The 12,500-nt window shown below is 34.4% G+C and overlaps 1 protein-coding gene across 3 annotated transcripts in view; it reads left to right on the top strand.

Moving 5' to 3' along the window:
- Positions 1-12,500, top strand: part of LOC135206242 (carbonic anhydrase-related protein 10-like) — a 646,502-nt gene that overhangs the window by 587,379 nt on the left and 46,623 nt on the right. The window lies entirely within an intron of this gene.

Below are 12,500 nucleotides of genomic sequence, written 5' to 3'. Positions count from 1 at the left end.
TTGCCAATTAATCTTACTTTCCGAAAAAATTCTGTGGGAACGTTTTGGAGGGGATTTTTCGTCAGTTTTTCGTATGTGTTTGTGTCGCTAAGGAGCTGGTAATGAACATCTCAAAAGGAGGATGGATTTCGGACACGATCGACAACGTCTTCATTCAACCAACCCTTAAGAAGATTAGAGGAAGATTATCAGCGGGGGTGACTTAAAATGGCTTGTTTGTGGATGGACCTCTTGGTATAAATACCACCTTTTCTGTAAACTTTTCTCATTCATCTACCTGAAGAGGGAGACAGCAGTCTCTGAAATATAGTACTTTTTCTCCTATTTTGGTGTTTTTTATGGGCTCCTTTTATTAGATATACATATACATATACATATACATATATACATATACATATAAATACATACATACAAACTAGTATCCAGAGTCATCTCACATTCCGTTTTTCAAACTACGTTCAGCTCCCGGAAAGGAAATTCAGAGGCAGGAGTGTCAGTGTGACATACAGAACGTAAAGGGAATGCACGGATGCGACAAGCGGAGACATCCATTTTGTATCGAGGTTAAAGGCGTTCTGTTCCGCGACCACGCAGGCACACAGACGACGCTCTCGGAAATCTACAGGTGCTTCAGAGCGATGCACACAAGAACGCCGCTTCAGTGGGGAAGCAATCTCGATTTCGAAGCGACGGCGATATTGTATTGATTCCGGGGGGAAACGAAATTACCCCGATGGAAAGCGATGGTCTTCCGAATTAATGAAATCATGCCAAGCAGGTGTCCGTTAAAAGTTTATGATGGTGTTCCCTTCAGAAATCCATAATGATTTCTTTGCCTATGTACTGTAGGCTCTCATTTCTTGTGCTCAAAAATATTTGACTTAGACCGAGAAAACGAGCCAACACTGGCAGCGTCTGTTCAAACCTTCGTTAGACTCACAGAAAAGAAACTGCTCCACGAATCTAACCCTGAAGTAATGGGAAGTCCAGCTCTTAAGGAGGAATACTGTGAGAAGTGAGAGAATGATGCAATCACATGATTAGGTGATAGGCTTCTCGTTTCTAAACTTATTGCATTTTTAAAAAACCTTCTTGAAATTTTTGATATCTTTCTTTGTATGGCTTTGATTCTCTATTACGATATATTTATAACCAGAATCCTTATTAAATCCATTATCATTAGGACCCGAATTGCTAAATTTTCCAAGGCCCCAGGGGATCCAAGAAGATTTTAATTAGGGTAGGATATAGGTATAAAATGAACGACCATTTTGTTTTAAGTATTTGGGCACCTATACAATCTCCTCTTACGTGAATAGCAATGAGAATAGGCTTGTCATCTTAGAAATGATCGGATTTCATGCTACCATCTTCAATAAACATGTAACCGAGAATAATTTCTGTTGTCTTTGGTTTTGGAGTTAACGGAAAATATTTTCAGTTTGTTTCGATTATGAGTAATGGAAGGACCTGGAAATGAGTGCCAGTAATAAAAAAAAAGAAATAAATTATTATAGGATTATGTTGGAGTCCTCTGTCGAACTATTTGGGGAATGATATTTGTTTTCTTCTTCATTGTTGAGCAACGCCCCACCCCTCTCTCTCAATCTACATAATTAACTTTTATATTTGTGATTACATAGACTATCAAGGATTGAATAGCAGGAATGCTCGGTTAATAGATTATTCCGGTAGGTTCATCAAAAGAATTATGTTTGTTTTTTATTATTATTTCTACGGTTGATTCCCTTCAAGTTGCGATACGACTGGACTTTGTTGCCGTAAATCAACAGATAATCTTTTTTATCAGTTATGGAAATGTAATTTTTGGACTATCGTCGCTTCACAACAATTCCATTGCTCTAAGTGCAGCAAATTTAGTTCCAGGTACAGATAAATTATTGATGCAGTAAAATGTTTCTATTGCTAATTAACAAAAACAGAACGAAATATTGAATACCGTTATATGTATACACACACACACACACACACACACACACAACACACATATATATATATATATATATATATATATATATATATATATATATATTATATATATATATATATATATATATATATATATATATATATATACGTAGAAGGTAGGTGCCCTCATACCCGCTCGAACTTTGTCGCTACCCGCGACAACTGGGTAACTACTAAATACATGGGTAATTACTAAATACATAATTCCAACTTAGTTGAGCACTCATCATTGGTTTAAGCTATGAAATTTTATAAATAATATTTATTATATGGTATATATGTGTGTGTGTGTCTGTGTCTGTGTGCGCGTATACATGTGTGTATACGTGTTTGATGTGCGCCTGCATGTATAGATGTATGTATACTTACGTGAATATCTCCGTTGTTGCAGCAACAGATATGACTCAGAATAAGGATGGCAAAAACGAAAAGGAAGCATTGCATAATTCATGGTAACAGGGACCCTCACTCTTCTGTTCTGGCATATGCCCGTCATTGTTTCGAAATCCTGTTAAGCAATGTGCCGTTTTACGAAAAAGAATTCTGTTGATATTTCAACTCTTTGGGAACTTTTTTTGTCCCCGGTTACCTCTTCGTGTTCATTTCTTCCAAATTTCAATATTTTTATTTAAGGTTGCGTTCAGAGGTATGTACCCTTAATCAGTAAAAGAAGATATTTAAACGTGAACATTTCGTCATAAAAATTAATGTTTGCACACACTCCGTAAGCTTAAGAAAAACAGGTATTCAATTCGATGTTGGATCTTGCAGTTAAATCTGAGAAATTGCTGACGTTCATAACCCTGTAACTAATTTTGAGGATCTTAAATAACATTGTAACTAAACTCTTATGAATTTATCCATTGCAATATCAATTAGTTTGGAGGGTGTAAAGGTGGTTATTTTTCTACAAACTGGAACTCTAAAAACCTGAGGTCTAGGTTTTGCATGGATTATAAAGTAGTTTTGTGGTATGATGTACCAAGTTATAAGGATGGCAAGCTATCCTATAAAGTATTAAGTTTATGATTAGTCATTTTTGAGGTTATTCCCTATTCTCCATGGATGATAGTGAGTTGAATTTTAGCTTGTTTTTGAGCAGTAGTAGCTGAAATATCTGAAAAATTAGTCATTTTTGTCAGTATCATTACTGAAATTGAAGGACAGTACGTCAGCACTGACAAAAGCTGATTTACAAAACTCTTATCTCGGAGGGATACTTAGTGAAACCAAGTCTCTAGACTATATTAAAGGTTTATACTTTGTTGCTCCCAAAAGTGATTGGATGAATTTTTTAAATTTTACACCCTTCCCTTGCATTAAAACATACATGGCAACAGCAATATCGCCCTCAAAATCATAATTTTCACTAAATGTTGATTTTTCAAATAACTGGTCTGAGAGTAAAAGATTTTATTCATATTTGCCTATGTAGGTGTTCAGACTAATAATTTCAGTATTCTTACCTGACACGTAACCACCTCAATATTAAATATCACCCGGTAAAGAGCTGTTCTAGCGATCTCGCTTAAATGTTAGAAGCCTTGTTCTTGAAGCAGTTGTGACTCTTAGACTTAAAACTAATTATTTTTGTGGTTATACTACGTGGTTCGATTAAGTAATTCCGTAAGAAGTATATAGCCGTTGTCTCAATAAAAGCCAAAGACATTCATAAAGGAGCTATTTCAATGATCTGCAGCAGATCCTGTATGTTGCTCTGTAATTGCATCTTGGTTTTGATTGTTTTCTTCTTTTTATTAAGATGTTTCGAATTATATTAGCTTGTTTATATTATGTATATATGTATAAGAAATATATATATATATATATATAGTATATATATATATATATATATATATGTGTGTGGGTGTGTGTGTGTGTGTGTGTGTGTGTGTGTGTGTGTGTGTGTCTAATAGTGACATTCCTGCTACAAATATCTCCTTCTCTGTCAGAGACGTGTATGAAATCTACGTTTTCATTTCGTTACACCCAAGCCACATTTTCCACCCTCCTCCACACATCTAACTGCGCACACGCAAAGCACACCAGGAGAAACCCTATTGCCAACACCCCACCTTTCCCCCCGAGGACATATTCATTCACGTTCTGGTTACAGTCAGCCCCAAAAGATTTCTTCTGGGTGCGAAGTTTCTTTTAACCAAAGAATGTTGGGTTTCCTTTGCACAAGACCTGAAATTTTTCCGATTTGAAAATAAGGAATGCGTCAACAGGATGTGCGGTAGTTTTAGGATACTGGAATATTTTCTGTAGTTGTTTATGCGCAGTTAATAATAATAATAATAATAATAATAACATAATTTTGTTAAGTAAAATTCACAATTCCGTGAAAACAAATTGTTTAAAAAATATCCACAATTATATATAAAAATATATTTCTATGTAAAATATAAAACAAAGACTTTCGAACACTTGAACGGTGACGTCACACTGATGAGGAACACCGTTCAAGTGTTCGAAAGTCTTTGTTTTATATTTTTACATAGAAATATATTTTTTATATATAAGTTTGGATATTTTTTTAAACATCTATATATAATAATAATAAAAGATGGAATCTATCAATGATAATCATTACAATGCCATACAAATGTAGAACTTAGTTTGCAAAGAAGTTTTAAGTAGTGAATTTGACTGACTGAACATGATGCTCATGTTTGTTAGATGCCGTAGCCATATAAGAATTAATGATATATAGGAAAATTTTACCTCCCACATAGAGGAATCAAGCTGAAAAAAGTTTCAAACCAAATCCTGTTTCAATAGCAGAGGTTGATATGATGGGGAAGTAGTGTGAAGGTTTTGTGTGATCTTCCATTAGCAATGGCTGAACCAGCTGGCATTTAATACAAATATTTACACAGTATTTAGTAATTGATCAATTAATACAACAAAGTGCAGGAACTCTCTTCTCCAAAATTTTATAATGTGTTCAGTAAACCAAGTACCTAGAACACTCAGCTGCTGCAATGTTTAAAGCAAGGACATATCACTAGTAGGAGAAATACATTGGTAATGATTTCAATGAAATTTACGTTTTCATTATGATAGTAAGCTGTAAATCCATTACGATGGAGAAAAAAAATTAAACTGACTTGTTAAGGCCCAAACAACTTTCTTCAGCACGAAGTAAGATCAGGATATTAGATGTCGTGTCACCATCAGAAACCTTCGGTTACAATAAATAAAATAAAATAGATCACATTGGATTTTTACGGTTTATAAGTACCATCCCAGGGATTACAGGCATCATCCACTGTTTGTGATGCCGGAATAAGTTTCTTTATGAAATGTGAAAGTATGATATTTCGACCTTACAAAAATCTTCAGGGTGCCTGAGAGAGGAATGGATGAATGAATGACTGGCAGATTATAAGTTATATGGCGTCACAGTGCGTCAGGAAGCATTGAGTAGAGTGTGAATGATATAGAAAATAAGGGTATTGCTAGATTGAGAGAATTATCAAGTCACTTCAAAAAGATAGCCGCAGAAAGAGAAAGAGAGCGGGAGAACGAATGTAATATAAAAAAAAAAAAACCTTAATGCATATTCAGCTGAGATCCCGCCACGAAGAGTAGGGTACACTGGGAACGTCAAAAGTAAAGAAATATAAAACAAACAAGAGAAAGAAAACAACCATTCGCTAACGACAAACTTAATGTATCTAAACATTCAAGTAGATAATTAAGGTAAATGCCAATTTACCACAACGAATGCATAAAAGCCTGTATATCCAAGGTAGAAAGCTCCAGATACTCTACCTTTCCGTAAAAATATACCTTTGCTGGGTGATACACGGAAATAAAAAGATAAAGTTACAGCTGTTGAGATTTATAATCTCAGTATCTTGTGAAAGATAATATATATCTTTGCGAAGTCACCAGAAGAAACACTGCAGGTTCAAAAGAGAAAGAAGAAAAAAAACACGTAATCCTCTCGTGTCAATGTAACGAAGCAAAATATAAATATTTTAGGTATGAATAAATAAATGTTAAGCTTGCAAAATTTGCATTCATTTGAGAGAAGTTAGATATTGAAACAGTGAAACATTTTAAATTCAAAGTTATGAAAGTAAAAACTATTTTATGGAATGACGTTATCTTGAATGCGCATCAGGTGAAATAATGCGAGACATATACCTTTGTCGCCTTATAAAATAAGCAATAGTTGAAGCCATCCGAAGTTATTCCAGATAAAAACATAACAGTAGTGCCAAACTGAACCTGCTGAACCGTGGGTGAATCCCTGCGCAGACAGAAGGCCCTACAGCAATGTGTCGAACCCTCCGTCAAGACACTGCGACATTCACTGTAGTATCTTGCTTGCATTCGTTTTCAGAGCTTTTCCTTTCCTCGTTGATTGCAACTATTCAGTGTTTTTCTAGGCCTTCTTCCTAGCCCCTCCCAATACTTTTAATATTATACACTTTCCTCAGAAACCATCTCAATTGAAGCCTTTCTGCAACGACCTGTCATATATACCTATATCTAGGACAAAGGGGACTGTTTGTCCTAGAAAGCTTGTAACGTTTCCTTAATAGATATCTTCGCTAGATACCATCCAATTTCAATGAGGTCCTGTTAGTAATTGTATTAATGTACAGAATATTATTGTTGTGTAAGTGGAAAGCTAGTATACTAATATATATATATATATATATAATATACAATATATATATATATAAATATATATATATATATATACATATAAATATATATATATATATATGTGTGTGTGTGTGTGTGTATGTATATATGTGTATATATATATAATATCTATATATATATATAATATATATATATATATATAAGTATAGGGATTCTATATATATATATATATATTTTTTTAAATATATATATATATATAAATATAGATCCATCAGTTGCTTCCGGTCTACTACCCACCAAACCATTTAACTATAAGTGGGTAACAGCATGTGCTAGTCGAGAATAAAAGGCGTTGGGTTACCATCCTCATCCCCGAAGGCTTGTTTAACAATATGGCGCCACCTTTATTGAAGGGGAAAAGGCCCATGATGATAAATTGTCCATTTTTCACTGATTAAGACTTCACTGCATGCCATAAGGAAGAAGCTGTGTAATGTATATAAATTGCCCATGCTGACACTACTGTAGTCCAAGACGTACAGGGTATATCCTCTCAGACCCACAAATTTGAGAAGAAAGGGAGAAAACATAAAGTAAATGGGTCCAAACTAAGGTAATGAACGTAATTGGGAACTAGAAATATGTGGCACTGGATATTTCCATAGGCACTGGAAAAATTTAAGCAATTGGTTCATTCACTGATAAAATGAGTAACTGCTGAATGAGACAAGAGTTTCGTTATATCATAGGTAGAAGTAGAGAATCAATGTATATTTTGGAATAGATTTATATCTATGAAATCGAAAGTGGCTTATAAATGGGTGCCCCTCAATCTTGTCGTTTTCGGGCTCTTAACTTTATTCAATTCCAAAAGATATTATTCTTGAATACATTAATAATAAAATGATTAAAACATCGACTTTTGTCATATAGATTATGTTCAATCGTAGATGAACTGTTTTTGATTCGGCCAACACCCGGAAGATAAGCTGCATAGACTATTTTAAGTCTTATTCTTTGCCAAACTGTACTAAGTTGATGAATATTCAGTTGGTCCTGGGAAAAGGATAAAGTTCTTGCACTGAAATAAAAGTAAGAAATTGCGGTTTTTTCAGTTATTAAATATCCTTAATAAATGTTCGTTTTACTTCTAAGAAATAAACAGACAAGGCTTTGGTATCGCACTATTTCAAGCGGATGAGATTAGAGAATCGCATGCAAGCAGTATTGATTCATTCTAGACAAAATCACATCAGAGACAAGGCGGAGTTTACTCCTTGTGACAAGGATATTTCGCGTATTCCAAACAAGAATGATTCTCTAAAACTTGTCCTTAATAGTGAAATAGAACATGGAACGTAAGAATTACTTTTTGTCCATCAATAAGAAAGATAATTATACACTAGGTGTTAATTATCAGTGGATTATGATAATTGAAGTTAGTGATAACCTGATACGGAATTGCTTTCATCAGATTAAACAAAACATCCTCCCATTAAAAAACATCATCTCTGTATTCAAATAAAAACGTAAACTGAATTTTTTATAAAGTCTAACACCACCGAAAAACTAAACTATATCGTCCTAAGGTTTCAGAGGCTTCCTTGAATCTGCATGAGTAACGGCGTTAAATGAAGCAAGATTTTTGTTTTACAATTTTTTCAAGAATAGGCAACGAAATACATGCAAGATTTATATTTAGTTGTTACAGTTGAAATATTAGGAATAAGGGAATCCGTTAAGCCCGAGATAGAATTCTAATAAATGCACGCTCTATTTAAATTTCGTAGTAGCGAGCACTGCAATTTCTGTCGTAATTCATAAATAGGAGATACCGTTCAGTGAGCAATAAACTCCACGTCAAGGCCAAGTGTACCACTTTAGCATTGCTGAGGACTTACTTGTGTTGTATTCCGACAAATGATGCATTCCTGAATTCTTTCCAAGGCTGGAAATAGATCGAGATTTTGTATGCCTGTCTTAGTTGTATATATACGTATGTAGGTGTGTATTATGTATGCTAAGTATAAATAGGAGCAAGAATTAAAGTAACGATATGAAGATAAATGGATACCAGGGACATGGCGCAGTGAACTGATGGCTTGGAGATACATGAGAGCTGTTAATTCGAAAAGATATATGAGTGAATGTAACTGATGATTGTTGGATGACAGAAATCTTTAGTCACAGTGCTGTTGGAGCAAAACAGGTTGCAGGGTTGTTGATGTTTATGTTGAATGTGAACTAAAGAAAAATAATTGAAGAGATTGAGAATTGACTATGGAATATATGAAAGAGTGACACATATAGAGATATAAAGCAGAAGTAGTAAAAAGCATACCGCCGGTGAAAGGATAAATGAAAGGTTTAGGAGATGGTCCGCTCTTCAGGAAAGAATGGAAACGGTAGGTGGTGGAAATAGAGTATAATTCAAAAGTGTTAGTAGGAAGGAGGGGAGGGAGACTTAGAAAGTATTGGAGTGACACCTTGAAAGGTGTATTGGATGTGAAAGGTCACAGTATTCAGAAAGCGTGGGATTGCATGTAAGGTGAAAGTGAATGGTACAATGTGTGTTACAGAGTTTGACACGTTGTTGGTGACCCTTTTAGAGCAGCTTGTGTTAGGAACTCTCTCTGCGCAGGAGCCTCAGCTTCAGTTCAGCAGATGAAATATGATTGTGATTGTGATTACCTTTGCACGTGCATGTTTTTCCGTAGTTAGCCCCTCTCAGGGGAACTGATTGTGTTAAGAAATATATATTTATGTATATAATATATATATGCATGTGTGTGTATTTATGTATTTATATATATATATATATATATATTATATATAGTATATATATATATATATATATATGATATATATATATATATAATAAAGAGAGAGAGAGAGAGAGAGAGAGAGCGAGAGAGAGAGATAGAGAGACGAGAGAGAGAGAGAGAGAGAGAGAGAGAGAGAGAGAAACGTGAACAGTAAAGAAATGAAGCGACAGTCACTATTTTATATTTCTCAGGTCATCTTTATTAATATCTCGCCTGGACACAAATCATTTCACATAAAAAGAGCTTTATCTAGGGAACGATTGTTTTGGATAGGAGACACTCATTAATCACCTGAAATTGCCAAGGGGATTCCTGTTATTCCCTCTTTTAAAATGTCACCAGAACTGATGAAACGTCGGGTCCCTCTGTTTTTTTTTTTTTTTTTTTTTTCTTAAATAATCAAAGATTATACCAGAGCATAGTGCTTTTTCTCAGGCTACATTTATTTGGTACGATCGTGTGTCTAACGTTCATGTTGTCATAGTATTCGTGATGCGATATATATGAGAGAGAGAGAGAGAGAGAGAGAGAGAGAGAGATAGATAGAGAGAGAGAGAGTAGAGAGAGAGAGAGAGAGACGAGAGAGAGAGAGAGAGAGAGAGAGAGAGAGAAAGGGTGCGTCTGAAAAAATCTCGTATGCTATGACTTGGGTGACATATGTTCACATGGAACATGAAATTGGTGTAACGTATGGCGGATAAACGAAGTATGGCGACCTAACAGTGTTTTGTTTATTGCCTTAGTCTTGTGTAATTTTGCTTAAAATGTTTAGACGCAAATACTTAGTTGTAATCATCAGATCATGAAAGGAAGCTTATTTTTTAAAAGTATTTTTAATACTAAAACATCTAGAATTTTAATCAACGACTGTCTACTTTACTTGGAAACTGATTTGATTTCTCTTCTCTTGTAGGATAATAGGGTGGTAGTAGTAGTAGTAGTAGTAGTAGTGATGATAAAAAAACTTTCCACAATATTGATTTAAGTATGTTCCTCCTTGTACTGATGTGATTTTCAATAACCAAAAACTCGTTCCCAGAGAAGAACAAAGAGAGAGAGAGAGAGAGAGAGAGAGAGAGAGAGAGAGAGAGAGAGAGAGAGAGAGAGAGAGAGAAAGCAATCAGATGGTACAGATTTATGAGGATGTAAAATGTGTTATCTCGCAAAAGGAAATTTTATGATACTTCAGTACTCAACCATGTTTGAGCTCTGGGGCGCCATTTCTCAACTTCACAGATCAAACTTAGCTTTCGTTATTTGTTTGTTCTCTCTCTCTCTCTCTCTCTCTATCTCTCTCTCTCTCTCTCTCTCTCTCTCTCACACACACACACACACACACACACACACACACACACACAGATAATGGGATATATGAAGAGGCAGTTCAAATACAGAAACAAGGAAACAGTGCTGCAGCTCTACACAATCAAGACCTCATCTTGGATATGCAGTACAGTTTTGGTCACCAACACTAAGAAAGGACATAAATAGATTAGACGGGGTACAAGTAAGAGCCACAAAGTTGATCCCATCCATCAGGCAAAAAGGTTACCAAAGACGAATAGAGAGCCTGAACATGTATGGCTTAGAAACACGACGGTTGAGAAGACAACTAATAGAAACATTCAAAATACTGAAAGGCATAACAAAAGTAGACAGTAACCTATTTACGTTAAACGAAAACCAGACAAAAAATAATGGATGGAAACTAGAACTGAAGAGATACAACATATCTCATTGAGGGAACTTCTTTACATACAAGATATGTGACACATGGAATAAACTGCCACCAGAAGTTGTAAACAGCGACAGTGTGGAAGAGTTTAAAATAAAGCTAGACCAAATCATTAGGACACTGTGAATTATCAGTGAAACTTGCTCCTAGAGGTAAGTGAGCACACGATATCTCCTCGGATGGACTAACAAGTCTGAGACATCCTAATCCTTGTAAATATCTCTCTCTCTCTCTCTCTCTCTCTCTCTCTCTCTAACTGGAGAATGAAGTTTACACCACTGTATGCTTAAAGAAATTAACAGTAAATTGAGGTGAATTCTTTTAAGTTTTAGAAAATACCCCTTGCTATTTGTAACCTCTACTGTGGCCAGATAATGTTATTATTGTTGGCGTCCTTTTTTCAAAGTTTTTAATGTTGTTGCTGTTGTTCTGGTACTTGTTTTTGTTGTTATTATTAGGATATCTTTCGTTGATTACCGCTTCAATTTAATGGATTTTATTATCAAAATTCAGGACTTTGGTAAGAAAATTGGATTAAATATGTAAATTTTAGCGATGGCTATTTCAAGAAAGGAATTTTTCATTTTTTGTTTTAGAGGAAATGATATTGTAATAATAATAAAAAAATTTGCGCAAGTAATAGAAAAAATAGTCTAATAAGAATGAACCCGGGGCCAAGGAAAACCCATAAAGGAAGAAAAATAAAAGAATGAATCCCTTTATTAACTGAATGTTATAGTAGCATGCTGTTTTTTTAGCCAGCTGTGTTTTTCATAATAGTATTTGTATATCATAAAAAAATAAACAGTACTTCATTACTAATAAAATTATTTTGTGTTGAATTTGACCGTTCAGGACGACTTAACAGCTGAATTTCTACAAAGTGAGAGATGACTGACTCATTTGATGAAATGGAATATTATTTATTGTTAGATGATCAAGTTCAACTTGTAACATATAATTACAAATAAATACTCTAATTTTCTGCACATGCGAATTTCTAATTTACAAGATTTAGAGAAAAATAATTTCATAACATGTTTACTGAAATAATCATTTTCATAGGATGACACTCTTGCTTTTGAACATCATTAAGTCTTTTGCAAACGTTTCAGTATTTTGAAATTATCATACAAACTTTTCTAGTCTGTATTGAAAGGGATTTATAAATATTAATGATCTGCAAACTCGTAATTTTGAAAATATTAAATACTTATGAACGGGATATAGTTTTATTATTAATTTTCCTTTCAAATCGTTCAAGTGTCTTCCCTTTAATATTTCGAATGGTTTTTGCTTTTGTAAAGCACATCTCGCTCATACGT

Source organism: Macrobrachium nipponense, chromosome 29, assembly GCF_015104395.2.
Source record: "Macrobrachium nipponense isolate FS-2020 chromosome 29, ASM1510439v2, whole genome shotgun sequence".
Classification (NCBI taxonomy): Eukaryota; Metazoa; Arthropoda; class Malacostraca; order Decapoda; family Palaemonidae; genus Macrobrachium; species Macrobrachium nipponense.
The sequence above is the reverse complement of the archived record's forward strand: the minus strand, read 5'-3'. Positions and strand labels throughout refer to the sequence as shown.